Source organism: Ambystoma mexicanum, chromosome 1p (genome assembly GCF_040938575.1).
Source record: "Ambystoma mexicanum isolate Mex_15411 chromosome 1p, UKY_AmexF1_1, whole genome shotgun sequence".
Lineage (NCBI taxonomy): Eukaryota > Metazoa > Chordata > Amphibia > Caudata > Ambystomatidae > Ambystoma > Ambystoma mexicanum.
In genome coordinates this window covers 232015997-232041574 of record NC_090921.1, presented here as the reverse complement: position 1 = coordinate 232041574, position 25578 = coordinate 232015997, and the positions used below count along the sequence as shown (strand labels likewise).

Below are 25578 nucleotides of genomic sequence, written 5' to 3'. Positions count from 1 at the left end.
GCGCCTTGACTGGAAGCAGGGCAATCTCAGATTATGCAAACAGCTCATAGAGGCCCAGCCCGAGTAGGTGCCAGTCTCACACGTCTGCAAAGGCCTTCAATGAGGCTTTCAGCAGAAGTCAAGAGTTTACGAGTGACCATTCGCATGGAACTGGCAGGTGTGTTAAATCAAGCGCTCTACCGCAGTAATGCTGCTTGTCAGGCATTGGTAGTTCAGTGGTAGAATTCTCGCTTCCCAAGCGGGAGGCCCGGGTTCGATTCCCGGCCAATGCATGGCACTTTTGTAGACGTGTCTCTTGATATTTTAAAAGGCATGGGAAAAGAAAAATGGAAACGGTAGATAAGATGATTGCATTGCTTGTCTGTTTTCTGCGCAAAGAAAGCACTCTGCTGCCCTCTTTTAGCAGAAGATGGAACTGCAGTTTCAACTTAAGGCGGGAAACCTTCTATTATGCAAATAATTCCCAGAAGACCCCAGAAGCCCAGATTGAAAGGGTGTCAGCCTCGTGTGGCTGCAAAGATATCCCCTGAGTCCTGCGGTAGAAGTCTGGCTTTCCTGAGGCACGGTGCTCAGGGAACTGCACTCAGAGTAGCGACCCATACAAAGGCCACCCTCATCTACCAGTGTGCTTGCCTCTGTCCACTTTTCCTGTCTATAGAACCTGGCCGTTCGTGGCCGTTCTGCAAAGGCCTTCAATGAGGCTTTCAGCAGAAGTCAAGAGTTTACGAGTGACCATTCGCATGGAACTGGCAGGTGTGTTAAATCAAGCGCTCTACCGCAGTAATGCTGCTTGTCAGGCATTGGTAGTTCAGTGGTAGAATTCTCGCTTCCCAAGCGGGAGGCCCGGGTTCCATTCCTGGCCAATGCATGGCACTTTTGTAGACGTTTCTCTTGATATTTTAAAAGGCATGGGAAAAGAAAAATGGAAACGGTAGATAAGATGATTGCATTGCTTGTCTGTTTTCTGCGCAAAGAAAGCACTCTGCTGCCCTCTTTTAGCAGAAGATGGAACTGCAGTTTCAACTTAAGGCGGGAAACCTTCTATTATGCAAATAATTCCCAGAAGACCCCAGAAGCCCAGATTGAAAGGGTGTCAGCCTCGTGTGGCTGCAAAGATATCCCCTGAGTCCTGCGGTAGAAGTCTGGCTTTCCTGAGGCACGGTGCTCAGGGAACTGCATCCAGAGTAGCGACCCATACAAAGGCCACCCTCATCTACCAGTGTGCTTGCCTCTGTCCACTTTTCCTGTCTATAGAACCTGGCCGTTCGTGGCCAAGTGAGTGAGAAGGACTGCCAGGGCAGCGCAGCTCCCATTCACCCACCGGAGCTGGCGCCATCCTCATGTCACTGCAGTGCTCTGTTAAATCAGCTGCTCTGGGCTGCAATGCTCCAGAGCACTGTAGCGCCAGTGTGCAGCATGTAAGGCATTGGTGGTTCAGTGGTAGAATTCTCGCCTGCCACGCGGGAGGCCCGGGTTCGATTCCCGGCCAATGCATGAGCGTTTTGCACATGTACCTTTCGTTGACTTTGAAGCATCGTGAAAAGGAAGAGACGGAACAAAAAAACAAGCCTTGATTGCCTTGCTTGCCTTATTTCTGCTACTAGCGATCACTCTGCTGATCCCTTTTAGTAGAAGGGGCCGCTGCGCCTTGACTGGAAGCAGGGCAATCTCAGATTATGAAACAGCTCATAGAGGCCCAGCCCGAGTAGGTGCCAGTCTCACACGTCTGCAAAGGCCTTCAATGAGGCTTTCAGCAGAAGTCAAGAGTTTACGAGTGACCATTCGCATGGAACTGGCAGGTGTGTTAAATCAAGCGCTCTACCGCAGTAATGCTGCTTGTCAGGCATTGGTAGTTCAGTGGTAGAATTCTCGCTTCCCAAGCGGGAGGCCCGGGTTCGATTCCCGGCCAATGCATGGCACTTTTGTAGACGTGTCTCTTGATATTTTAAAAGGCATGGGAAAAGAAAAATGGAAACGTTAGATAAGATGATTGCATTGCTTGTCTGTTTTCTGCGCAAAGAAAGCACTCTGCTGCCCTCTTTTAGCAGAAGATGGAACTGCAGTTTCAACTTAAGGCGGGAAACCTTCTATTATGCAAATAATTCCCAGAAGACCCCAGAAGCCCAGATTGAAAGGGTGTCAGCCTCGTGTGGCTGCAAAGATATCCACTGAGTCCTGCAGTAGAAGTCTGGCTTTCCTGAGGCACGGTGCTCAGGGAACTGCACTCAGAGTAGCGACCCATACAAAGGCCACCCTCATCTACCAGTGTGCTTGCCTCTGTCCACTTTTCCTGTCTATAGAAACTGGCCGTTCGTGGCCGTTCTGCAAAGGCCTTCAATGAGGCTTTCAGCAGAAGTCAAGAGTTTACGAGTGACCATTCGCATGGAACTGGCAGGTGTGTTAAATCAAGCGCTCTACCGCAGTAATGCTGCTTGTCAGGCATTGGTAGTTCAGTGGTAGAATTCTCGCTTCCCAAGCGGGAGGCCCGGGTTCCATTCCTGGCCAATGCATGGCACTTTTGTAGACGTGTCTCTTGATATTTTAAAAGGCATGGGAAAAGAAAAATGGAAACGGTAGATAAGATGATTGCATTGCTTGTCTGTTTTCTGCGCAAAGAAAGCACTCTGCTGCCCTCTTTTAGCAGAAGATGGAACTGCAGTTTCAACTTAAGGCGGGAAACCTTCTATTATGCAAATAATTCCCAGAAGACCCCAGAAGCCCAGATTGAAAGGGTGTCAGCCTCGTGTGGCTGCAAAGATATCCCCTGAGTCCTGCGGTAGAAGTCTGGCTTTCCTGAGGCACGGTGCTCAGGGAACTGCATCCAGAGTAGCGACCCATACAAAGGCCACCCTCATCTACCAGTGTGCTTGCCTCTGTCCACTTTTCCTGTCTATAGAACCTGGCCGTTCGTGGCCAAGTGAGTGAGAAGGACTGCCAGGGCAGCGCAGCTCCCATTCACCCACCGGAGCTGGCGCCATCCTCATGTCACTGCAGTGCTCTGTTAAATCAGCTGCTCTGGGCTGCAATGGTCCAGAGCACTGTAGCGCCAGTGTGCAGCATGTAAGGCATTGGTGGTTCAGTGGTAGAATTCTCGCCTGCCACGCGGGAGGCCCGGGTTCGATTCCCGGCCAATGCATGAGCATTTTGCACATGTACCTTTCGTTGACTTTGAAGCATCGTGAAAAGGAAGAGATCAAACAAAAAAACAAGCCTTGATCGCCTTGCTTGCCTTATTTCTGCTACTAGCGATCACTCTGCTGATCCCTTTTAGTAGAAGGGGCCGCTGCGCCTTGACTGGAAGCAGGGCAATCTCAGATTATGCAAACAGCTCATAGAGGCCCAGCTCGAGTAGGTGCCAGTCTCACACGTCTGCAAAGGCCTTCAATGAGGCTTTCAGCAGAAGTCAAGAGTTTACGAGTGACCATTCGCATGGAACTGGCAGGTGTGTTAAATCAAGCGCTCTACCGCAGTAATGCTGCTTGTCAAGCATTGGTAGTTCAGTGGTAGAATTCTCGCTTCCCAAGGGGGAGGCCCGGGTTCGATTCCCGGCCAATGCATGGCACTTTTGTAGACGTGTCTCTTGATATTTTAAAAGGCATGGGAAAAGAAAAATGGAAACGGTAGATAAGATGATTGCATTGCTTGTCTGTTTTCTGCGCAAAGAAAGCACTCTGCTGCCCTCTTTTAGCAGAAGATGGAACTGCAGTTTCAACTTAAGGCGGGAAACCTTCTATTATGCAAATAATTCCCAGAAGACCCCAGAAGCCCAGATTGAAAGGGTGTCAGCCTCGTGTGGCTGCAAAGATATCCACTGAGTCCTGCAGTAGAAGTCTGGCTTTCCTGAGGCACGGTGCTCAGGGAACTGCACTCAGAGTAGCGACCCATACAAAGGCCACCCTCATCTACCAGTGTGCTTGCCTCTGTCCACTTTTCCTGTCTATAGAAACTGGCCGTTCGTGGCCGTTCGTGGCCAAGTGAGTGAGAAGGACTGCCAGGGCAGCGCAGCTCCCATTCACCCACCGGAGCTGGCGCCATCCTCATGTCACTGCAGTGCTCTGTTAAATCAGCTGCTCTGGGCTGCAATGCTCCAGAGCACTGTAGCGCCAGTGTGCAGCATGTAAGGCATTGGTGGTTCAGTGGTAGAATTCTCGCCTGCCACGCGGGAGGCCCGGGTTCGATTCCCGGCCAATGCATGAGCGTTTTGCACATGTACCTTTCGTTGACTTTGAAGCATCGTGAAAAGGAAGAGACGGAACAAAAAAACAAGCCTTGATCGCCTTGCTTGCCTTATTTCTGCTACTAGCGATCACTCTGCTGATCCCTTTTAGTAGAAGGGGCCGCTGCGCCTTGACTGGAAGCAGGGCAATCTCAGATTATGAAACAGCTCATAGAGGCCCAGCCCGAGTAGGTGCCAGTCTCACACGTCTGCAAAGGCCTTCAATGAGGCTTTCAGCAGAAGTCAAGAGTTTACGAGTGACCATTCGCATGGAACTGGCAGGTGTGTTAAATCAAGCGCTCTACCGCAGTAATGCTGCTTGTCAGGCATTGGTAGTTCAGTGGTAGAATTCTCGCTTCCCAAGCGGGAGGCCCGGGTTCGATTCCCGGCCAATGCATGGCACTTTTGTAGACGTGTCTCTTGATATTTTAAAAGGCATGGGAAAAGAAAAATGGAAACGTTAGATAAGATGATTGCATTGCTTGTCTGTTTTCTGCGCAAAGAAAGCACTCTGCTGCCCTCTTTTAGCAGAAGATGGAACTGCAGTTTCAACTTAAGGCGGGAAACCTTCTATTATGCAAATAATTCCCAGAAGACCCCAGAAGCCCAGATTGAAAGGGTGTCAGCCTCGTGTGGCTGCAAAGATATCCCCTGAGTCCTGCAGTAGAAGTCTGGCTTTCCTGAGGCACGGTGCTCAGGGAACTGCATCCAGAGTAGCGACCCATACAAAGGCCACCCTCATCTACCAGTGTGCTTGCCTCTGTCCACTTTTCCTGTCTATAGAACCTGGCCGTTCGTGGCCAAGTGAGTGAGAAGGACTGCCAGGGCAGCGCAGCTCCCATTCACCCACCGGAGCTGGCGCCATCCTCATGTCACTGCAGTGCTCTGTTAAATCAGCTGCTCTGGGCTGCAATGCTCCAGAGCACTGTAGCGCCAGTGTGCAGCATGTAAGGCATTGGTGGTTCAGTGGTAGAATTCTCGCCTGCCACGCGGGAGGCCCGGGTTCGATTCCCGGCCAATGCATGAGCGTTTTGCACATGTACCTTTCGTTGACTTTGAAGCATCGTGAAAAGGAAGAGACCGAACAAAAAAACAAGCCTTGATTGCCTTGCTTGCCTTATTTCTGCTACTAGCGATCACTCTGCTGATCCCTTTTAGTAGAAGGGGCCGCTGCGCCTTGACTGGAAGCAGGGCAATCTCAGATTATGCAAACAGCTCATAGAGGCCCAGCCCGAGTAGGTGCCAGTCTCACACGTCTGCAAAGGCCTTCAATGAGGCTTTCAGCAGAAGTCAAGAGTTTACAAGTGACCATTCGCATGGAACTGGCAGGTGTGTTAAATCAAGCGCTCTACCGCAGTAATGCTGCTTGTCAGGCATTGGTAGTTCAGTGGTAGAATTCTCGCTTCCCAAGCGGGAGGCCCGGGTTCGATTCCCGGCCAATGCATGGCACTTTTGTAGACGTGTCTCTTGATATTTTAAAAGGCATGGGAAAAGAAAAATGGAAACGGTAGATAAGATGATTGCATTGCTTGTCTGTTTTCTGCGCAAAGAAAGCACTCTGCTGCCCTCTTTTAGCAGAAGATGGAACTGCAGTTTCAACTTAAGGCGGGAAACCTTCTATTATGCAAATAATTCCCAGAAGACCCCAGAAGCCCAGATTGAAAGGGTGTCAGCCTCGTGTGGCTGCAAAGATATCCCCTGAGTCCTGCAGTAGAAGTCTGGCTTTCCTGAGGCACGGTGCTCAGGGAACTGCACTCAGAGTAGCGACCCATACAAAGGCCACCCTCATCTACCAGTGTGCTTGCCTCTGTCCACTTTTCCTGTCTATAGAACCTGGCCGTTCGTGGCCAAGTGAGTGAGAAGGACTGCCAGGGCAGCGCAGCTCCCATTCACCCACCGGAGCTGGCGCCATCCTCATGTCACTGCAGTGCTCTGTTAAATCAGCTGCTCTGGGCTGCAATGGTCCAGAGCACTGTAGCGCCAGTGTGCAGCATGTAAGGCATTGGTGGTTCAGTGGTAGAATTCTCGCCTGCCACGCGGGAGGCCCGGGTTCGATTCCCGGCCAATGCATGAGCGTTTTGCACATGTACCTTTCGTTGACTTTGAAGCATCGTGAAAAGGAAGAGACCGAACAAAAAAACAAGCCTTGCTTGCCTTATTTCTGCTACTAGCGATCACTCTGCTGATCCCTTTTAGTAGAAGGGGCCGCTGCGCCTTGACTGGAAGCAGGGCAATCTCAGATTATGCAAACAGCTCATAGAGGCCCAGCCCGAGTAGGTGCCAGTCTCACACGTCTGCAAAGGCCTTCAATGAGGCTTTCAGCAGAAGTCAAGAGTTTACGAGTGACCATTCGCATGGAACTGGCAGGTGTGTTAAATCAAGCGCTCTACCGCAGTAATGCTGCTTGTCAGGCATTGGTAGTTCAGTGGTAGAATTCTCGCTTCCCAAGCGGGAGGCCCGGGTTCGATTCCCGGCCAATGCATGGCACTTTTGTAGACGTGTCTCTTGATATTTTAAAAGGCATGGGAAAAGAAAAATGGAAACGGTAGATAAGATGATTGCATTGCTTGTCTGTTTTCTGCGCAAAGAAAGCACTCTGCTGCCCTCTTTTAGCAGAAGATGGAACTGCAGTTTCAACTTAAGGCGGGAAACCTTCTATTATGCAAATAATTCCCAGAAGACCCCAGAAGCCCAGATTGAAAGGGTGTCAGCCTCGTGTGGCTGCAAAGATATCCCCTGAGTCCTGCGGTAGAAGTCTGGCTTTCCTGAGGCACGGTGCTCAGGGAACTGCACTCAGAGTAGCGACCCATACAAAGGCCACCCTCATCTACCAGTGTGCTTGCCTCTGTCCACTTTTCCTGTCTATAGAACCTGGCCGTTCGTGGCCGTTCTGCAAAGGCCTTCAATGAGGCTTTCAGCAGAAGTCAAGAGTTTACGAGTGACCATTCGCATGGAACTGGCAGGTGTGTTAAATCAAGCGCTCTACCGCAGTAATGCTGCTTGTCAGGCATTGGTAGTTCAGTGGTAGAATTCTCGCTTCCCAAGCGGGAGGCCCGGGTTCCATTCCTGGCCAATGCATGGCACTTTTGTAGACGTGTCTCTTGATATTTTAAAAGGCATGGGAAAAGAAAAATGGAAACGGTAGATAAGATGATTGCATTGCTTGTCTGTTTTCTGCGCAAAGAAAGCACTCTGCTGCCCTCTTTTAGCAGAAGATGGAACTGCAGTTTCAACTTAAGGCGGGAAACCTTCTATTATGCAAATAATTCCCAGAAGACCCCAGAAGCCCAGATTGAAAGGGTGTCAGCCTCGTGTGGCTGCAAAGATATCCCCTGAGTCCTGCAGTAGAAGTCTGGCTTTCCTGAGGCACGGTGCTCAGGGAACTGCATCCAGAGTAGCGACCCATACAAAGGCCACCCTCATCTACCAGTGTGCTTGCCTCTGTCCACTTTTCCTGTCTATAGAACCTGGCCGTTCGTGGCCAAGTGAGTGAGAAGGACTGCCAGGGCAGCGCAGCTCCCATTCACCCACCGGAGCTGGCGCCATCCTCATGTCACTGCAGTGCTCTGTTAAATCAGCTGCTCTGGGCTGCAATGCTCCAGAGCACTGTAGCGCCAGTGTGCAGCATGTAAGGCATTGGTGGTTCAGTGGTAGAATTCTCTCCTGCCACGCGGGAGGCCCGGGTTCGATTCCCGGCCAATGCATGAGCGTTTTGCACATGTACCTTTCGTTGACTTTGAAGCATCGTGAAAAGGAAGAGACGGAACAAAAAAACAAGCCTTGATTGCCTTGCTTGCCTTATTTCTGCTACTAGCGATCACTCTGCTGATCCCTTTTAGTAGAAGGGGCCGCTGCGCCTTGACTGGAAGCAGGGCAATCTCAGATTATGAAACAGCTCATAGAGGCCCAGCCCGAGTAGGTGCCAGTCTCACACGTCTGCAAAGGCCTTCAATGAGGCTTTCAGCAGAAGTCAAGAGTTTACGAGTGACCATTCGCATGGAACTGGCAGGTGTGTTAAATCAAGCGCTCTACCGCAGTAATGCTGCTTGTCAGGCATTGGTAGTTCAGTGGTAGAATTCTCGCTTCCCAAGCGGGAGGCCCGGGTTCGATTCCGGGCCAATGCATGGCACTTTTGTAGACGTGTCTCTTGATATTTTAAAAGGCATGGGAAAAGAAAAATGGAAACGTTAGATAAGATGATTGCATTGCTTGTCTGTTTTCTGCGCAAAGAAAGCACTCTGCTGCCCTCTTTTAGCAGAAGATGGAACTGCAGTTTCAACTTAAGGCGGGAAACCTTCTATTATGCAAATAATTCCCAGAAGACCCCAGAAGCCCAGATTGAAAGGGTGTCAGCCTCGTGTGGCTGCAAAGATATCCACTGAGTCCTGCAGTAGAAGTCTGGCTTTCCTGAGGCACGGTGCTCAGGGAACTGCACTCAGAGTAGCGACCCATACAAAGGCCACCCTCATCTACCAGTGTGCTTGCCTCTGTCCACTTTTCCTGTCTATAGAAACTGGCCGTTCGTGGCCGTTCTGCAAAGGCCTTCAATGAGGCTTTCAGCAGAAGTCAAGAGTTTACGAGTGACCATTCGCATGGAACTGGCAGGTGTGTTAAATCAAGCCCTCTACCGCAGTAATGCTGCTTGTCAGGCATTGGTAGTTCAGTGGTAGAATTCTCGCTTCCCAAGCGGGAGGCCCGGGTTCCATTCCTGGCCAATGCATGGCACTTTTGTAGACGTGTCTCTTGATATTTTAAAAGGCATGGGAAAAGAAAAATGGAAACGGTAGATAAGATGATTGCATTGCTTGTCTGTTTTCTGCGCAAAGAAAGCACTCTGCTGCCCTCTTTTAGCAGAAGATGGAACTGCAGTTTCAACTTAAGGCGGGAAACCTTCTATTATGCAAATAATTCCCAGAAGACCCCAGAAGCCCAGATTGAAAGGGTGTCAGCCTCGTGTGGCTGCAAAGATATCCCCTGAGTCCTGCGGTAGAAGTCTGGCTTTCCTGAGGCACGGTGCTCAGGGAACTGCATCCAGAGTAGCGACCCATACAAAGGCCACCCTCATCTACCAGTGTGCTTGCCTCTGTCCACTTTTCCTGTCTATAGAACCTGGCCGTTCGTGGCCAAGTGAGTGAGAAGGACTGCCAGGGCAGCGCAGCTCCCATTCACCCACCGGAGCTGGCGCCATCCTCATGTCACTGCAGTGCTCTGTTAAATCAGCTGCTCTGGGCTGCAATGGTCCAGAGCACTGTAGCGCCAGTGTGCAGCATGTAAGGCATTGGTGGTTCAGTGGTAGAATTCTCGCCTGCCACGCGGGAGGCCCGGGTTCGATTCCCGGCCAATGCATGAGCATTTTGCACATGTACCTTTCGTTGACTTTGAAGCATCGTGAAAAGGAAGAGATCAAACAAAAAAACAAGCCTTGATCGCCTTGCTTGCCTTATTTCTGCTACTAGCGATCACTCTGCTGATCCCTTTTAGTAGAAGGGGCCGCTGCGCCTTGACTGGAAGCAGGGCAATCTCAGATTATGCAAACAGCTCATAGAGGCCCAGCTCGAGTAGGTGCCAGTCTCACACGTCTGCAAAGGCCTTCAATGAGGCTTTCAGCAGAAGTCAAGAGTTTACGAGTGACCATTCGCATGGAACTGGCAGGTGTGTTAAATCAAGCGCTCTACCGCAGTAATGCTGCTTGTCAAGCATTGGTAGTTCAGTGGTAGAATTCTCGCTTCCCAAGGGGGAGGCCCGGGTTCGATTCCCGGCCAATGCATGGCACTTTTGTAGACGTGTCTCTTGATATTTTAAAAGGCATGGGAAAAGAAAAATGGAAACGGTAGATAAGATGATTGCATTGCTTGTCTGTTTTCTGCGCAAAGAAAGCACTCTGCTGCCCTCTTTTAGCAGAAGATGGAACTGCAGTTTCAACTTAAGGCGGGAAACCTTCTATTATGCAAATAATTCCCAGAAGACCCCAGAAGCCCAGATTGAAAGGGTGTCAGCCTCGTGTGGCTGCAAAGATATCCACTGAGTCCTGCAGTAGAAGTCTGGCTTTCCTGAGGCACGGTGCTCAGGGAACTGCACTCAGAGTAGCGACCCATACAAAGGCCACCCTCATCTACCAGTGTGCTTGCCTCTGTCCACTTTTCCTGTCTATAGAAACTGGCCGTTCGTGGCCGTTCGTGGCCAAGTGAGTGAGAAGGACTGCCAGGGCAGCGCAGCTCCCATTCACCCACCGGAGCTGGCGCCATCCTCATGTCACTGCAGTGCTCTGTTAAATCAGCTGCTCTGGGCTGCAATGCTCCAGAGCACTGTAGCGCCAGTGTGCAGCATGTAAGGCATTGGTGGTTCAGTGGTAGAATTCTCGCCTGCCACGCGGGAGGCCCGGGTTCGATTCCCGGCCAATGCATGAGCGTTTTGCACATGTACCTTTCGTTGACTTTGAAGCATCGTGAAAAGGAAGAGACGGAACAAAAAAACAAGCCTTGATCGCCTTGCTTGCCTTATTTCTGCTACTAGCGATCACTCTGCTGATCCCTTTTAGTAGAAGGGGCCGCTGCGCCTTGACTGGAAGCAGGGCAATCTCAGATTATGAAACAGCTCATAGAGGCCCAGCCCGAGTAGGTGCCAGTCTCACACGTCTGCAAAGGCCTTCAATGAGGCTTTCAGCAGAAGTCAAGAGTTTACGAGTGACCATTCGCATGGAACTGGCAGGTGTGTTAAATCAAGCGCTCTACCGCAGTAATGCTGCTTGTCAGGCATTGGTAGTTCAGTGGTAGAATTCTCGCTTCCCAAGCGGGAGGCCCGGGTTCGATTCCCGGCCAATGCATGGCACTTTTGTAGACGTGTCTCTTGATATTTTAAAAGGCATGGGAAAAGAAAAATGGAAACGTTAGATAAGATGATTGCATTGCTTGTCTGTTTTCTGCGCAAAGAAAGCACTCTGCTGCCCTCTTTTAGCAGAAGATGGAACTGCAGTTTCAACTTAAGGCGGGAAACCTTCTATTATGCAAATAATTCCCAGAAGACCCCAGAAGCCCAGATTGAAAGGGTGTCAGCCTCGTGTGGCTGCAAAGATATCCCCTGAGTCCTGCAGTAGAAGTCTGGCTTTCCTGAGGCACGGTGCTCAGGGAACTGCATCCAGAGTAGCGACCCATACAAAGGCCACCCTCATCTACCAGTGTGCTTGCCTCTGTCCACTTTTCCTGTCTATAGAACCTGGCCGTTCGTGGCCAAGTGAGTGAGAAGGACTGCCAGGGCAGCGCAGCTCCCATTCACCCACCGGAGCTGGCGCCATCCTCATGTCACTGCAGTGCTCTGTTAAATCAGCTGCTCTGGGCTGCAATGCTCCAGAGCACTGTAGCGCCAGTGTGCAGCATGTAAGGCATTGGTGGTTCAGTGGTAGAATTCTCGCCTGCCACGCGGGAGGCCCGGGTTCGATTCCCGGCCAATGCATGAGCGTTTTGCACATGTACCTTTCGTTGACTTTGAAGCATCGTGAAAAGGAAGAGACCGAACAAAAAAACAAGCCTTGATTGCCTTGCTTGCCTTATTTCTGCTACTAGCGATCACTCTGCTGATCCCTTTTAGTAGAAGGGGCCGCTGCGCCTTGACTGGAAGCAGGGCAATCTCAGATTATGCAAACAGCTCATAGAGGCCCAGCCCGAGTAGGTGCCAGTCTCACACGTCTGCAAAGGCCTTCAATGAGGCTTTCAGCAGAAGTCAAGAGTTTACGAGTGACCATTCGCATGGAACTGGCAGGTGTGTTAAATCAAGCGCTCTACCGCAGTAATGCTGCTTGTCAGGCATTGGTAGTTCAGTGGTAGAATTCTCGCTTCCCAAGCGGGAGGCCCGGGTTCGATTCCCGGCCAATGCATGGCACTTTTGTAGACGTGTCTCTTGATATTTTAAAAGGCATGGGAAAAGAAAAATGGAAACGGTAGATAAGATGATTGCATTGCTTGTCTGTTTTCTGCGCAAAGAAAGCACTCTGCTGCCCTCTTTTAGCAGAAGATGGAACTGCAGTTTCAACTTAAGGCGGGAAACCTTCTATTATGCAAATAATTCCCAGAAGACCCCAGAAGCCCAGATTGAAAGGGTGTCAGCCTCGTGTGGCTGCAAAGATATCCCCTGAGTCCTGCAGTAGAAGTCTGGCTTTCCTGAGGCACGGTGCTCAGGGAACTGCACTCAGAGTAGCGACCCATACAAAGGCCACCCTCATCTACCAGTGTGCTTGCCTCTGTCCACTTTTCCTGTCTATAGAACCTGGCCGTTCGTGGCCAAGTGAGTGAGAAGGACTGCCAGGGCAGCGCAGCTCCCATTCACCCACCGGAGCTGGCGCCATCCTCATGTCACTGCAGTGCTCTGTTAAATCAGCTGCTCTGGGCTGCAATGGTCCAGAGCACTGTAGCGCCAGTGTGCAGCATGTAAGGCATTGGTGGTTCAGTGGTAGAATTCTCGCCTGCCACGTGGGAGGCCCGGGTTCGATTCCCGGCCAATGCATGAGCGTTTTGCACATGTACCTTTCGTTGACTTTGAAGCATCGTGAAAAGGAAGAGATCAAACAAAAAAACAAGCCTTGATTGCCTTGCTTGCCTTATTTCTGCTACTAGCGATCACTCTGCTGATCCCTTTTAGTAGAAGGGGCCGCTGCGCCTTGACTGGAAGCAGGGCAATCTCAGATTATGCAAACAGCTCATAGAGGCCCAGCTCGAGTAGGTGCCAGTCTCACACGTCTGCAAAGGCCTTCAATGAGGCTTTCAGCAGAAGTCAAGAGTTTACGAGTGACCATTCGCATGGAACTGGCAGGTGTGTTAAATCAAGCGCTCTACCGCAGTAATGCTGCTTGTCAAGCATTGGTAGTTCAGTGGTAGAATTCTCGCTTCCCAAGCGGGAGGCCCGGGTTCGATTCCCGGCCAATGCATGGCACTTTTGTAGACGTGTCTCTTGATATTTTAAAAGGCATGGGAAAAGAAAAATGGAAACGGTAGATAAGATGATTGCATTGCTTGTCTGTTTTCTGCGCAAAGAAAGCACTCTGCTGCCCTCTTTTAGCAGAAGATGGAACTGCAGTTTCAACTTAAGGCGGGAAACCTTCTATTATGCAAATAATTCCCAGAAGACCCCAGAAGCCCAGACTGAAAGGGTGTCAGCCTCGTGTGGCTGCAAAGATATCCACTGAGTCCTGCAGTAGAAGTCTGGCTTTCCTGAGGCACGGTGCTCAGGGAACTGCACTCAGAGTAGCGACCCATACAAAGGCCACCCTCATCTACCAGTGTGCTTGCCTCTGTCCACTTTTCCTGTCTATAGAAACTGGCCGTTCGTGGCCGTTCGTGGCCAAGTGAGTGAGAAGGACTGCCAGGGCAGCGCAGCTCCCATTCACCCACCGGAGCTGGCGCCATCCTCATGTCACTGCAGTGCTCTGTTAAATCAGCTGCTCTGGGCTGCAATGGTCCAGAGCACTGTAGCGCCAGTGTGCAGCATGTAAGGCATTGGTGGTTCAGTGGTAGAATTCTCGCCTGCCACGCGGGAGGCCCGGGTTCGATTCCCGGCCAATGCATGAGCGTTTTGCACATGTACCTTTCGTTGACTTTGAAGCATCGTGAAAAGGAAGAGACCGAACAAAAAAACAAGCCTTGCTTGCCTTATTTCTGCTACTAGCGATCACTCTGCTGATCCCTTTTAGTAGAAGGGGCCGCTGCGCCTTGACTGGAAGCAGGGCAATCTCAGATTATGCAAACAGCTCATAGAGGCCCAGCCCGAGTAGGTGCCAGTCTCACACGTCTGCAAAGGCCTTCAATGAGGCTTTCAGCAGAAGTCAAGAGTTTACGAGTGACCATTCGCATGGAACTGGCAGGTGTGTTAAATCAAGCGCTCTACCGCAGTAATGCTGCTTGTCAGGCATTGGTAGTTCAGTGGTAGAATTCTCGCTTCCCAAGCGGGAGGCCCGGGTTCGATTCCCGGCAAATGCATGGCACTTTTGTAGACGTGTCTCTTGATATTTTAAAAGGCATGGGAAAAGAAAAATGGAAACGGTAGATAAGATGATTGCATTGCTTGTCTGTTTTCTGCGCAAAGAAAGCACTCTGCTGCCCTCTTTTAGCAGAAGATGGAACTGCAGTTTCAACTTAAGGCGGGAAACCTTCTATTATGCAAATAATTCCCAGAAGACCCCAGAAGCCCAGATTGAAAGGGTGTCAGCCTCGTGTGGCTGCAAAGATATCCCCTGAGTCCTGCGGTAGAAGTCTGGCTTTCCTGAGGCACGGTGCTCAGGGAACTGCACTCAGAGTAGCGACCCATACAAAGGCCACCCTCATCTACCAGTGTGCTTGCCTCTGTCCACTTTTCCTGTCTATAGAACCTGGCCGTTCGTGGCCGTTCTGCAAAGGCCTTCAATGAGGCTTTCAGCAGAAGTCAAGAGTTTACGAGTGACCATTCGCATGGAACTGGCAGGTGTGTTAAATCAAGCGCTCTACCGCAGTAATGCTGCTTGTCAGGCATTGGTAGTTCAGTGGTAGAATTCTCGCTTCCCAAGCGGGAGGCCCGGGTTCCATTCCTGGCCAATGCATGGCACTTTTGTAGACGTGTCTCTTGATATTTTAAAAGGCATGGGAAAAGAAAAATGGAAACGGTAGATAAGATGATTGCATTGCTTGTCTGTTTTCTGCGCAAAGAAAGCACTCTGCTGCCCTCTTTTAGCAGAAGATGGAACTGCAGTTTCAACTTAAGGCGGGAAACCTTCTATTATGCAAATAATTCCCAGAAGACCCCAGAAGCCCAGATTGAAAGGGTGTCAGCCTCGTGTGGCTGCAAAGATATCCCCTGAGTCCTGCGGTAGAAGTCTGGCTTTCCTGAGGCACGGTGCTCAGGGAACTGCATCCAGAGTAGCGACCCATACAAAGGCCACCCTCATCTACCAGTGTGCTTGCCTCTGTCCACTTTTCCTGTCTATAGAACCTGGCCGTTCGTGGCCAAGTGAGTGAGAAGGACTGCCAGGGCAGCGCAGCTCCCATTCACCCACCGGAGCTGGCGCCATCCTCATGTCACTGCAGTGCTCTGTTAAATCAGCTGCTCTGGGCTGCAATGCTCCAGAGCACTGTAGCGCCAGTGTGCAGCATGTAAGGCATTGGTGGTTCAGTGGTAGAATTCTCGCCTGCCACGCGGGAGGCCCGGGTTCGATTCCCGGCCAATGCATGAGCGTTTTGCACATGTACCTTTCGTTGACTTTGAAGCATCGTGAAAAGGAAGAGACGGAACAAAAAAACAAGCCTTGATTGCCTTGCTTGCCTTATTTCTGCTACTAGCGATCACTCTGCTGATCCCTTTTAGTAGAAGGGGCCGCTGCGCCTTGACTGGAAGCAGGGCAATCTCAGATTATGAAACAGCTCATAGAGGCCCAGCCCGAGTAGGTGCCAGTCTCACACGTCTGCAAAGGCCTTCAATGAGGCTTTCAGCAGAAGTCAAGAGTTTACGAGTGACCATTCGCATGGAACTGGCAGGTGTGTTAAATCAAGCGCTCTACCGCAGTAATGCTGCTTGTCAGGCATTGGTAGTTCAGTGGTAGAATTCTCGCTTCCCAAGCGGGAGGCCCGGGTTCGATTCCCGGCCAATGCATGGCACTTTTGTAGACGTGTCTCTTGATATTTTAAAAGGCATGGGAAAAGAAAAATGGAAACGTTAGATAAGATGATTGCATTGCTTGTCTGTTTTCTGCGCAAAGAAAGCACTCTGCTGCCCTCTTTTAGCAGAAGATGGAACTGCAGTTTCAACTTAAGGCGGGAAACCTTCTATTATGCAAATAATTCCCAGAAGACCCCAGAAGCCCAGATTGAAAGGGTGTCAGCCTCGTGTGGCTGCAAAGATATCCACTGAGTCCTGCAGTAGAAGTCTGGCTTTCCTGAGGCACGGTGCTCAGGGAACTGCACTCAGAGTAGCGACCCATACAAAGGCCACCCTCATCTACCAGTGTGCTTGCCTCTGTCCACTTTTCCTGTCTATAGAAACTGGCCGTTCGTGGCCGTTCTGCAAAGGCCTTCAATGAGGCTTTCAGCAGAAGTCAAGAGTTTACGAGTGACCATTCGCATGGAACTGGCAGGTGTGTTAAATCAAGCGCTCTACCGCAGTAATGCTGCTTGTCAGGCATTGGTAGTTCAGTGGTAGAATTCTCGCTTCCCAAGCGGGAGGCCCGGGTTCCATTCCTGGCCAATGCATGGCACTTTTGTAGACGTGTCTCTTGATATTTTAAAAGGCATGGGAAAAGAAAAATGGAAACGGTAGATAAGATGATTGCATTGCTTGTCTGTTTTCTGCGCAAAGAAAGCACTCTGCTGCCCTCTTTTAGCAGAAGATGGAACTGCAGTTTCAACTTAAGGCGGGAAACCTTCTATTATGCAAATAATTCCCAGAAGACCCCAGAAGCCCAGATTGAAAGGGTGTCAGCCTCGTGTGGCTGCAAAGATATCCCCTGAGTCCTGCGGTAGAAGTCTGGCTTTCCTGAGGCACGGTGCTCAGGGAACTGCATCCAGAGTAGCGACCCATACAAAGGCCACCCTCATCTACCAGTGTGCTTGCCTCTGTCCACTTTTCCTGTCTATAGAACCTGGCCGTTCGTGGCCAAGTGAGTGAGAAGGACTGCCAGGGCAGCGCAGCTCCCATTCACCCACCGGAGCTGGCGCCATCCTCATGTCACTGCAGTGCTCTGTTAAATCAGCTGCTCTGGGCTGCAATGGTCCAGAGCACTGTAGCGCCAGTGTGCAGCATGTAAGGCATTGGTGGTTCAGTGGTAGAATTCTCGCCTGCCACGCGGGAGGCCCGGGTTCGATTCCCGGCCAATGCATGAGCATTTTGCACATGTACCTTTCGTTGACTTTGAAGCATCGTGAAAAGGAAGAGATCAAACAAAAAAACAAGCCTTGATCGCCTTGCTTGCCTTATTTCTGCTACTAGCGATCACTCTGCTGATCCCTTTTAGTAGAAGGGGCCGCTGCGCCTTGACTGGAAGCAGGGCAATCTCAGATTATGCAAACAGCTCATAGAGGCCCAGCTCGAGTAGGTGCCAGTCTCACACGTCTGCAAAGGCCTTCAATGAGGCTTTCAGCAGAAGTCAAGAGTTTACGAGTGACCATTCGCATGGAACTGGCAGGTGTGTTAAATCAAGCGCTCTACCGCAGTAATGCTGCTTGTCAAGCATTGGTAGTTCAGTGGTAGAATTCTCGCTTCCCAAGGGGGAGGCCCGGGTTCGATTCCCGGCCAATGCATGGCACTTTTGTAGACGTGTCTCTTGATATTTTAAAAGGCATGGGAAAAGAAAAATGGAAACGGTAGATAAGATGATTGCATTGCTTGTCTGTTTTCTGCGCAAAGAAAGCACTCTGCTGCCCTCTTTTAGCAGAAGATGGAACTGCAGTTTCAACTTAAGGCGGGAAACCTTCTATTATGCAAATAATTCCCAGAAGACCCCAGAAGCCCAGATTGAAAGGGTGTCAGCCTCGTGTGGCTGCAAAGATATCCACTGAGTCCTGCAGTAGAAGTCTGGCTTTCCTGAGGCACGGTGCTCAGGGAACTGCACTCAGAGTAGCGACCCATACAAAGGCCACCCTCATCTACCAGTGTGCTTGCCTCTGTCCACTTTTCCTGTCTATAGAAACTGGCCGTTCGTGGCCGTTCGTGGCCAAGTGAGTGAGAAGGACTGCCAGGGCAGCGCAGCTCCCATTCACCCACCGGAGCTGGCGCCATCCTCATGTCACTGCAGTGCTCTGTTAAATCAGCTGCTCTGGGCTGCAATGCTCCAGAGCACTGTAGCGCCAGTGTGCAGCATGTAAGGCATTGGTGGTTCAGTGGTAGAATTCTCGCCTGCCACGCGGGAGGCCCGGGTTCGATTCCCGGCCAATGCATGAGCGTTTTGCACATGTACCTTTCGTTGACTTTGAAGCATCGTGAAAAGGAAGAGACGGAACAAAAAAACAAGCCTTGATCGCCTTGCTTGCCTTATTTCTGCTACTAGCGATCACTCTGCTGATCCCTTTTAGTAGAAGGGGCCGCTGCGCCTTGACTGGAAGCAGGGCAATCTCAGATTATGAAACAGCTCATAGAGGCCCAGCCCGAGTAGGTGCCAGTCTCACACGTCTGCAAAGGCCTTCAATGAGGCTTTCAGCAGAAGTCAAGAGTTTACGAGTGACCATTCGCATGGAACTGGCAGGTGTGTTAAATCAAGCGCTCTACCGCAGTAATGCTGCTTGTCAGGCATTGGTAGTTCAGTGGTAGAATTCTCGCTTCCCAAGCGGGAGGCCCGGGTTCGATTCCCGGCCAATGCATGGCACTTTTGTAGACGTGTCTCTTGATATTTTAAAAGGCATGGGAAAAGAAAAATGGAAACGTTAGATAAGATGATTGCATTGCTTGTCTGTTTTCTGCGCAAAGAAAGCACTCTGCTGCCCTCTTTTAGCAGAAGATGGAACTGCAGTTTCAACTTAAGGCGGGAAACCTTCTATTATGCAAATAATTCCCAGAAGACCCCAGAAGCCCAGATTGAAAGGGTGTCAGCCTCGTGTGGCTGCAAAGATATCCCCTGAGTCCTGCAGTAGAAGTCTGGCTTTCCTGAGGCACGGTGCTCAGGGAACTGCATCCAGAGTAGCGACCCATACAAAGGCCACCCTCATCTACCAGTGTGCTTGCCTCTGTCCACTTTTCCTGTCTATAGAACCTGGCCGTTCGTGGCCAAGTGAGTGAGAAGGACTGCCAGGGCAGCGCAGCTCCCATTCACCCACCGGAGCTGGCGCCATCCTCATGTCACTGCAGTGCTCTGTTAAATCAGCTGCTCTGGGCTGCAATGCTCCAGAGCACTGTAGCGCCAGTGTGCAGCATGTAAGGCATTGGTGGTTCAGTGGTAGAATTCTCGCCTGCCACGCGGGAGGCCCGGGTTCGATTCCCGGCCAATGCATGAGCGTTTTGCACATGTACCTTTCGTTGACTTTGAAGCATCGTGAAAAGGAAGAGACCGAACAAAAAAACAAGCCTTGATTGCCTTGCTTGCCTTATTTCTGCTACTAGCGATCACTCTGCTGATCCCTTTTAGTAGAAGGGGCCGCTGCGCCTTGACTGGAAGCAGGGCAATCTCAGATTATGCAAACAGCTCATAGAGGCCCAGCCCGAGTAGGTGCCAGTCTCACACGTCTGCAAAGGCCTTCAATGAGGCTTTCAGCAGAAGTCAAGAGTTTACAAGTGACCATTCGCATGGAACTGGCAGGTGTGTTAAATCAAGCGCTCTACCGCAGTAATGCTGCTTGTCAGGCATTGGTAGTTCAGTGGTAGAATTCTCGCTTCCCAAGCGGGAGGCCCGGGTTCGATTCCCGGCCAATGCATGGCACTTTTGTAGACGTGTCTCTTGATATTTTAAAAGGCATGGGAAAAGAAAAATGGAAACGGTAGATAAGATGATTGCATTGCTTGTCTGTTTTCTGCGCAAAGAAAGCACTCTGCTGCCCTCTTTTAGCAGAAGATGGAACTGCAGTTTCAACTTAAGGCGGGAAACCTTCTATTATGCAAATAATTCCCAGAAGACCCCAGAAGCCCAGATTGAAAGGGTGTCAGCCTCGTGTGGCTGCAAAGATATCCCCTGAGTCCTGCAGTAGAAGTCTGGCTTTCCTGAGGCACGGTGCTCAGGGAACTGCACTCAGAGTAGCGACCCATACAAAGGCCACCCTCATCTACCAGTGTGCTTGCCTCTGTCCACTTTTCCTGTCTATAGAACCTGGCCGTTCGTGGCCAAGTGAGTGAGAAGGACTGCCAGGGCAGCGCAGCTCCCATTCACCCACCGGAGCTGGCGCCATCCTCATGTCACTGCAGTGCTCTGTTAAATCAGCTGCTCTGGGCTGCAATGGTCCAGAGCACTGTAGCGCCAGTGTGCAGCATGTAAGGCATTGGTGGTTCAGTGGTAGAATTCTCGCCTGCTACGCGGGAGGCCTGGGTTCGATTCCCGGCCAATGCATGAGCGTTTTGCACATGTACCTTTCGTTGACTTTGAAGCATCGTGAAAAGGAAGAGATCAAACAAAAAAACAAGCCTTGATTGCCTTGCTTGCCTTATTTCTGCTACTAGCGATCACTCTGCTGATCCCTTTTAGTAGAAGGGGCCGCTGCGCCTTGACTGGAAGCAGGGCAATCTCAGATTATGCAAACAGCTCATAGAGGCCCAGCTCGAGTAGGTGCCAGTCTCACACGTCTGCAAAGGCCTTCAATGAGGCTTTCAGCAGAAGTCAAGAGTTTACGAGTGACCATTCGCATGGAACTGGCAGGTGTGTTAAATCAAGCGCTCTACCGCAGTAAAGCTGCTTGTCAAGCATTGGTAGTTCAGTGGTAGAATTCTCGCTTCCCAAGCGGGAGGCCCGGGTTCGATTCCCGGCCAATGCATGGCACTTTTGTAGACGTGTCTCTTGATATTTTAAAAGGCATGGGAAAAGAAAAATGGAAACGGTAGATAAGATGATTGCATTGCTTGTCTGTTTTCTGCGCAAAGAAAGCACTCTGCTGCCCTCTTTTAGCAGAAGATGGAACTGCAGTTTCAACTTAAGGCGGGAAACCTTCTATTATGCAAATAATTCCCAGAAGACCCCAGAAGCCCAGATTGAAAGGGTGTCAGCCTCGTGTGGCTGCAAAGATATCCCCTGAGTCCTGCAGTAGAAGTCTGGCTTTCCTGAGGCACGGTGCTCAGGGAACTGCACTCAGAGTAGCGACCCATACAAAGGCCACCCTCATCTACCAGTGTGCTTGCCTCTGTCCACTTTTCCTGTCTATAGAACCTGGCCGTTCGTGGCCAAGTGAGTGAGAAGGACTGCCAGGGCAGCGCAGCTCCCATTCACCCACCGGAGCTGGCGCCATCCTCATGTCACTGCAGTGCTCTGTTAAATCAGCTGCTCTGGGCTGCAATGGTCCAGAGCACTGTAGCGCCAGTGTGCAGTATGTAAGGCATTGGTGGTTCAGTGGTAGAATTCTCGCCTGCCACGCGGGAGGCCCGGGTTCGATTCCCGGCCAATGCATGAGCGTTTTGCACATGTACCTTTCGTTGACTTTGAAGCATCGTGAAAAGGAAGAGACCGAACAAAAAAACAAGCCTTGATTGCCTTGCTTGCCTTATTTCTGCTACTAGCGATCACTCTGCTGATCCCTTTTAGTAGAAGGGGCCGCTGCGCCTTGACTGGAAGCAGGGCAATCTCAGATTATGCAAACAGCTCATAGAGGCCCAGCCCGAGTAGGTGCCAGTCTCACACGTCTGCAAAGGCCTTCAATGAGGCTTTCAGCAGAAGTCAAGAGTTTACGAGTGACCATTCGCATGGAACTGGCAGGTGTGTTAAATCAAGCGCTCTACCGCAGTAATGCTGCTTGTCAGGCGGAAGCGGGAGGCCCGGGTTCGATTCCCGGCCAATGCATGGCACTTTTGTAGACGTGTCTCTTGATATTTTAAAAGGCATGGGAAAAGAAAAATGGAAACGGTAGATAAGATGATTGCATTGCTTGTCTGTTTTCTGCGCAAAGAAAGCACTCTGCTGCCCTCTTTTAGCAGAAGATGGAACTGCAGTTTCAACTTAAGGCGGGAAACCTTCTATTATGCAAATAATTCCCAGAAGACCCCAGAAGCCCAGATTGAAAGGGTGTCAGCCTCGTGTGGCTGCAAAGATATCCCCTGAGTCCTGCGGTAGAAGTCTGGCTTTCCTGAGGCACGGTGCTCAGGGAACTGCATCCAGAGTAGCGACCCATACAAAGGCCACCCTCATCTACCAGTGTGCTTGCCTCTGTCCACTTTTCCTGTCTATAGAACCTGGCCGTTCGTGGCCAAGTGAGTGAGAAGGACTGCCAGGGCAGCGCAGCTCCCATTCACCCACCGGAGCTGGCGCCATCCTCATGCCACTGCAGTGCTCTGTTAAATCAGCTGCTCTGGGCTGCAATGGTCCAGAGCACTGTAGCGCCAGTGTGCAGCATGTAAGGCATTGGTGGTTCAGTGGTAGAATTCTCGCCTGCCACGCGGGAGGCCCGGGTTCGATTCCCGGCCAATGCATGAGCGTTTTGCACATGTACCTTTCGTTGACTTTGAAGCATCGTGAAAAGGAAGAGACCGAACAAAAAAACAAGCCTTGATTGCCTTGCTTGCCTTATTTCTGCTACTAGCGATCACTCTGCTGATCCCTTTTAGTAGAAGGGGCCGCTGCGCCTTGACTGGAAGCAGGGCAATCTCAGATTATGCAAAACGCTCATAGAGGCCCAGCCCGAGTAGGTGCCAGTCTCACACGTCTGCAAAGGCCTTCAATGAGGCTTTCAGCAGAAGTCAAGAGTTTACGAGTGACCATTCGCATGGAACTGGCAGGTGTGTTAAATCAAGCGCTCTACCGCAGTAATGCTGCTTGTCAAGCATTGGTAGTTCAGTGGTAGAATTCTCGGTTCCCAAGCGGGAGGCCCGGGTTCGATTCCCGGCCAATGCATGGCACTTTTGTAGACGTGTCTCTTGATATTTTAAAAGGCATGGGAAAAGAAAAATGGAAACGGTAGATAAGATGATTGCATTGCTTGTCTGTTTTCTGCGCAAAGAAAGCAATCTGCTGCCCTCTTTTAGCAGAAGATGGAACTGCAGTTTCAACTTAAGGCGGGAAACCTTCTATTATGCAAATAATTCCCAGAAGACCCCAGAAGCCCAGATTGAAAGGGTGTCAGCCTCGTGTGGCTGCAAAGATATCCCCTGAGTCCTGCGGTAGAAGTCTGGCTTTCCTGAGGCACGGTGCTCAGGGAACTGCACTCAGAGTAGCGACCCATACAAAGGCCACCCTCATCTACCAGTGTGCTTGCCTCTGTCCACTTTTCCTGTCTATAGAACCTGGCCGTTCGTGGCCGTTCGTGGCCAAGTGAGTGAGAAGGACTGCCAGGGCAGCGCAGCTCCCATTCACCCACCGGAGCTGGCGCCATCCTCATGTCACTGCAGTGCTCTGTTAAATCAGCTGCTCTGGGCTGCAATGGTCCAGAGCACTGTAGCGCCAGTGTGCAGCATGTAAGGCATTGGTGGTTCAGTGGTAGAATTCTCGCCTGCCACGGGGTTCGATTCCCGGCCAATGCATGAGCGTTTTGCACATGTACCTTTCGTTGACTTTGAAGCATCGTGAAAAGGAAGAGACCGAACAAAAAAACAAGCCTTGATTGCCTTGCTTGCCTTATTTCTGCTACTAGCGATCACTCTGCTGATCCCTTTTAGTAGAAGGGGCCGCTGCGCCTTGGCTGGAAGCAGGGCAATCTCAGATTATGCAAACAGCTCATAGAGGCCCAGCCCGAGTAGGTGCCAGTCTCACACGTCTGCAAAGGCCTTCAATGAGGCTTTCAGCAGAAGTCAAGAGTTTACGAGTGACCATTCGCATGGAACTGGCAGGTGTGTTAAATCAAGCGCTCTACCGCAGTAATGCTGCTTGTCAGGCATTGGTAGTTCAGTGGTAGAATTCTCTCTTCCCAAGCGGGAGGCCCGGGTTCGATTCCCGGCCAATGCATGGCACTTTTGTAGACGTGTCTCTTGATATTTTAAAAGGCATGGGAAAAGAAAAATGGAAACGGTAGATAAGATGATTGCATTGCTTGTCTGTTTTCTGCGCAAAGAAAGCACTCTGCTGCCCTCTTTTAGCAGAAGATGGAACTGCAGTTTCAACTTAAGGCGGGAAACCTTCTATTATGCAAATAATTCCCAGAAGGCCCCAGAAGCCCAGATTGAAAGGGTGTCAGCCTCGTGTGGCTGCAAAGATATCCCCTGAGTCCTGCAGTAGAAGTCTGGCTTTCCTGAGGCACGGTGCTCAGGGAACTGCACTCAGAGTAGCGACCCATACAAAGGCCACCCTCATCTACCAGTGTGCTTGCCTCTGTCCACTTTTCCTGTCTATAGAACCTGGCCGTTCGTGGCCAAGTGAGTGAGAAGGACTGCCAGGGCAGCGCAGCTCCCATTCACCCACCGGAGCTGGCGCCATCCTCATGTCACTGCAGTGCTCTGTTAAATCAGCTGCTCTGGGCTGCAATGGTCCAGAGCACTGTAGCGCCAGTGTGCAGCATGTAAGGCATTGGTGGTTCAGTGGTAGAATTCTCGCCTGCCACGCGGGAGGCCCGGGTTCGATTCCCGGCCAATGCATGAGCGTTTTGCACATGTACCTTTCGTTGACTTTGAAGCATCGTGAAAAGGAAGAGATCAAACAAAAAAACAAGCCTTGATTGCCTTGCTTGCCTTATTTCTGCTACTAGTGATCACTCTGCTGATCCCTTTTAGTAGAAGGGGCCGCTGCGCCTTGACTGGAAGCAGGGCAATCTCAGATTATGCAAACAGCTCATAGAGGCCCAGCCCGAGTAGGTGCCAGTCTCACACGTCTGCAAAGGCCTTCAATGAGGCTTTCAGCAGAAGTCAAGAGTTTACGAGTGACCATTCGCATGGAACTGGCAAGTGTGTTAAATCAAGCGCTCTACCGCAGTAATGCTGCTTGTCAAGCATTGGTAGTTCAGTGGTAGAATTCTCGCTTCCCAAGCGGGAGGCCCGGGTTCGATTCCCGGCCAATGCATGGCACTTTTGTAGACGTGTCTCTTGATATTTTAAAAGGCATGGGAAAAGAAAAATGGAAACGGTAGATAAGATGATTGCATTGCTTGTCTGTTTTCTGCGCAAAGAAAGCACTCTGCTGCCCTCTTTTAGCAGAAGATGGAACTGCAGTTTCAACTTAAGGCGGGAAACCTTCTATTATGCAAATAATTCCCAGAAGACCCCAGAAGCCCAGATTGAAAGGGTGTCAGCCTCGTGTGGCTGCAAAGATATCCCCTGAGTCCTGCAGTAGAAGTCTGGCTTTCCAGAGGCACGGTGCTCAGGGAACTGCACTCAGGTTAGCGACCCATACAAAGGCCACCCTCATCTACCAGTGTGCTTGCCTCTGTCCACTTTTCCTGTCTATAGAACCTGGCCGTTCGTGGCCAAGTGAGTGAGAAGGACTGCCAGGGCAGCGCAGCTCCCATTCACCCACCGGAGCTGGCGCCATCCTCATGTCACTGCAGTGCTCTGTTAAATCAGCTGCTCTGGGCTGCAATGGTCCAGAGCACTGTAGCGCCAGTGTGCAGCATGTAAGGCATTGGTGGTTCAGTGGTAGAATTCTCGCCTGCCACGCGGGAGGCCCGGGTTCGATTCCCGGCCAATGCATGAGCGTTTTGCACATGTACCTTTCGTTGACTTTGAAGCATCGTGAAAAGGAAGAGATCAAACAAAAAAACAAGCCTTGATTGCCTTGCTTGCCTTATTTCTGCTACTAGCGATCACTCTGCTGATCCCTTTTAGTAGAAGGGGCCGCTGCGCCTTGACTGGAAGCAGGGCAATCTCAG

The 25578-nt window shown here is 50.8% G+C and overlaps 31 non-coding genes across 31 annotated transcripts; all 31 read left to right on the top strand.

Moving 5' to 3' along the window:
* The first annotated feature begins 201 nt into the window (after nt 1-201).
* TRNAG-CCC (transfer RNA glycine (anticodon CCC)) lies at nt 202-272 on the top strand. Its single transcript has one exon. It is a non-coding gene; the product is annotated as a tRNA-Gly (tRNA).
* A 1151-nt stretch (nt 273-1423) lies between these two features.
* Nucleotides 1424-1494, top strand: TRNAG-GCC (transfer RNA glycine (anticodon GCC)). Its single transcript has one exon. It is a non-coding gene; the product is annotated as a tRNA-Gly (tRNA).
* Nucleotides 1495-1843: 349 nt separating this feature from the next.
* On the top strand, nt 1844-1914 carry TRNAG-CCC (transfer RNA glycine (anticodon CCC)). Its single transcript has one exon. It is a non-coding gene; the product is annotated as a tRNA-Gly (tRNA).
* A 1151-nt stretch (nt 1915-3065) lies between these two features.
* TRNAG-GCC (transfer RNA glycine (anticodon GCC)) lies at nt 3066-3136 on the top strand. Its single transcript has one exon. It is a non-coding gene; the product is annotated as a tRNA-Gly (tRNA).
* A 986-nt stretch (nt 3137-4122) lies between these two features.
* On the top strand, nt 4123-4193 carry TRNAG-GCC (transfer RNA glycine (anticodon GCC)). The gene has a single exon. It is a non-coding gene; the product is annotated as a tRNA-Gly (tRNA).
* A 349-nt stretch (nt 4194-4542) lies between these two features.
* Nucleotides 4543-4613, top strand: TRNAG-CCC (transfer RNA glycine (anticodon CCC)). The gene has a single exon. It is a non-coding gene; the product is annotated as a tRNA-Gly (tRNA).
* A 555-nt stretch (nt 4614-5168) lies between these two features.
* Nucleotides 5169-5239, top strand: TRNAG-GCC (transfer RNA glycine (anticodon GCC)). The gene has a single exon. It is a non-coding gene; the product is annotated as a tRNA-Gly (tRNA).
* A 350-nt stretch (nt 5240-5589) lies between these two features.
* On the top strand, nt 5590-5660 carry TRNAG-CCC (transfer RNA glycine (anticodon CCC)). Its single transcript has one exon. It is a non-coding gene; the product is annotated as a tRNA-Gly (tRNA).
* Nucleotides 5661-6215: 555 nt separating this feature from the next.
* TRNAG-GCC (transfer RNA glycine (anticodon GCC)) lies at nt 6216-6286 on the top strand. The gene has a single exon. It is a non-coding gene; the product is annotated as a tRNA-Gly (tRNA).
* Nucleotides 6287-6627: 341 nt separating this feature from the next.
* TRNAG-CCC (transfer RNA glycine (anticodon CCC)) lies at nt 6628-6698 on the top strand. The gene has a single exon. It is a non-coding gene; the product is annotated as a tRNA-Gly (tRNA).
* A 2793-nt stretch (nt 6699-9491) lies between these two features.
* Nucleotides 9492-9562, top strand: TRNAG-GCC (transfer RNA glycine (anticodon GCC)). Its single transcript has one exon. It is a non-coding gene; the product is annotated as a tRNA-Gly (tRNA).
* Nucleotides 9563-10548: 986 nt separating this feature from the next.
* On the top strand, nt 10549-10619 carry TRNAG-GCC (transfer RNA glycine (anticodon GCC)). Its single transcript has one exon. It is a non-coding gene; the product is annotated as a tRNA-Gly (tRNA).
* Nucleotides 10620-10968: 349 nt separating this feature from the next.
* Nucleotides 10969-11039, top strand: TRNAG-CCC (transfer RNA glycine (anticodon CCC)). Its single transcript has one exon. It is a non-coding gene; the product is annotated as a tRNA-Gly (tRNA).
* Nucleotides 11040-11594: 555 nt separating this feature from the next.
* On the top strand, nt 11595-11665 carry TRNAG-GCC (transfer RNA glycine (anticodon GCC)). Its single transcript has one exon. It is a non-coding gene; the product is annotated as a tRNA-Gly (tRNA).
* A 350-nt stretch (nt 11666-12015) lies between these two features.
* On the top strand, nt 12016-12086 carry TRNAG-CCC (transfer RNA glycine (anticodon CCC)). The gene has a single exon. It is a non-coding gene; the product is annotated as a tRNA-Gly (tRNA).
* Nucleotides 12087-13062: 976 nt separating this feature from the next.
* TRNAG-CCC (transfer RNA glycine (anticodon CCC)) lies at nt 13063-13133 on the top strand. Its single transcript has one exon. It is a non-coding gene; the product is annotated as a tRNA-Gly (tRNA).
* Nucleotides 13134-13698: 565 nt separating this feature from the next.
* On the top strand, nt 13699-13769 carry TRNAG-GCC (transfer RNA glycine (anticodon GCC)). The gene has a single exon. It is a non-coding gene; the product is annotated as a tRNA-Gly (tRNA).
* A 1563-nt stretch (nt 13770-15332) lies between these two features.
* On the top strand, nt 15333-15403 carry TRNAG-GCC (transfer RNA glycine (anticodon GCC)). Its single transcript has one exon. It is a non-coding gene; the product is annotated as a tRNA-Gly (tRNA).
* Nucleotides 15404-15752: 349 nt separating this feature from the next.
* On the top strand, nt 15753-15823 carry TRNAG-CCC (transfer RNA glycine (anticodon CCC)). Its single transcript has one exon. It is a non-coding gene; the product is annotated as a tRNA-Gly (tRNA).
* A 1151-nt stretch (nt 15824-16974) lies between these two features.
* Nucleotides 16975-17045, top strand: TRNAG-GCC (transfer RNA glycine (anticodon GCC)). Its single transcript has one exon. It is a non-coding gene; the product is annotated as a tRNA-Gly (tRNA).
* Nucleotides 17046-18031: 986 nt separating this feature from the next.
* Nucleotides 18032-18102, top strand: TRNAG-GCC (transfer RNA glycine (anticodon GCC)). The gene has a single exon. It is a non-coding gene; the product is annotated as a tRNA-Gly (tRNA).
* Nucleotides 18103-18451: 349 nt separating this feature from the next.
* On the top strand, nt 18452-18522 carry TRNAG-CCC (transfer RNA glycine (anticodon CCC)). Its single transcript has one exon. It is a non-coding gene; the product is annotated as a tRNA-Gly (tRNA).
* Nucleotides 18523-19077: 555 nt separating this feature from the next.
* TRNAG-GCC (transfer RNA glycine (anticodon GCC)) lies at nt 19078-19148 on the top strand. Its single transcript has one exon. It is a non-coding gene; the product is annotated as a tRNA-Gly (tRNA).
* A 350-nt stretch (nt 19149-19498) lies between these two features.
* TRNAG-CCC (transfer RNA glycine (anticodon CCC)) lies at nt 19499-19569 on the top strand. Its single transcript has one exon. It is a non-coding gene; the product is annotated as a tRNA-Gly (tRNA).
* A 555-nt stretch (nt 19570-20124) lies between these two features.
* TRNAS-GCU (transfer RNA serine (anticodon GCU)) lies at nt 20125-20195 on the top strand. The gene has a single exon. It is a non-coding gene; the product is annotated as a tRNA-Ser (tRNA).
* A 350-nt stretch (nt 20196-20545) lies between these two features.
* Nucleotides 20546-20616, top strand: TRNAG-CCC (transfer RNA glycine (anticodon CCC)). The gene has a single exon. It is a non-coding gene; the product is annotated as a tRNA-Gly (tRNA).
* A 555-nt stretch (nt 20617-21171) lies between these two features.
* Nucleotides 21172-21242, top strand: TRNAG-GCC (transfer RNA glycine (anticodon GCC)). The gene has a single exon. It is a non-coding gene; the product is annotated as a tRNA-Gly (tRNA).
* Nucleotides 21243-22187: 945 nt separating this feature from the next.
* On the top strand, nt 22188-22258 carry TRNAG-GCC (transfer RNA glycine (anticodon GCC)). Its single transcript has one exon. It is a non-coding gene; the product is annotated as a tRNA-Gly (tRNA).
* A 2023-nt stretch (nt 22259-24281) lies between these two features.
* TRNAG-GCC (transfer RNA glycine (anticodon GCC)) lies at nt 24282-24352 on the top strand. Its single transcript has one exon. It is a non-coding gene; the product is annotated as a tRNA-Gly (tRNA).
* Nucleotides 24353-24702: 350 nt separating this feature from the next.
* On the top strand, nt 24703-24773 carry TRNAG-CCC (transfer RNA glycine (anticodon CCC)). Its single transcript has one exon. It is a non-coding gene; the product is annotated as a tRNA-Gly (tRNA).
* A 555-nt stretch (nt 24774-25328) lies between these two features.
* Nucleotides 25329-25399, top strand: TRNAG-GCC (transfer RNA glycine (anticodon GCC)). The gene has a single exon. It is a non-coding gene; the product is annotated as a tRNA-Gly (tRNA).
* Nucleotides 25400-25578: the final 179 nt, after the last annotated feature.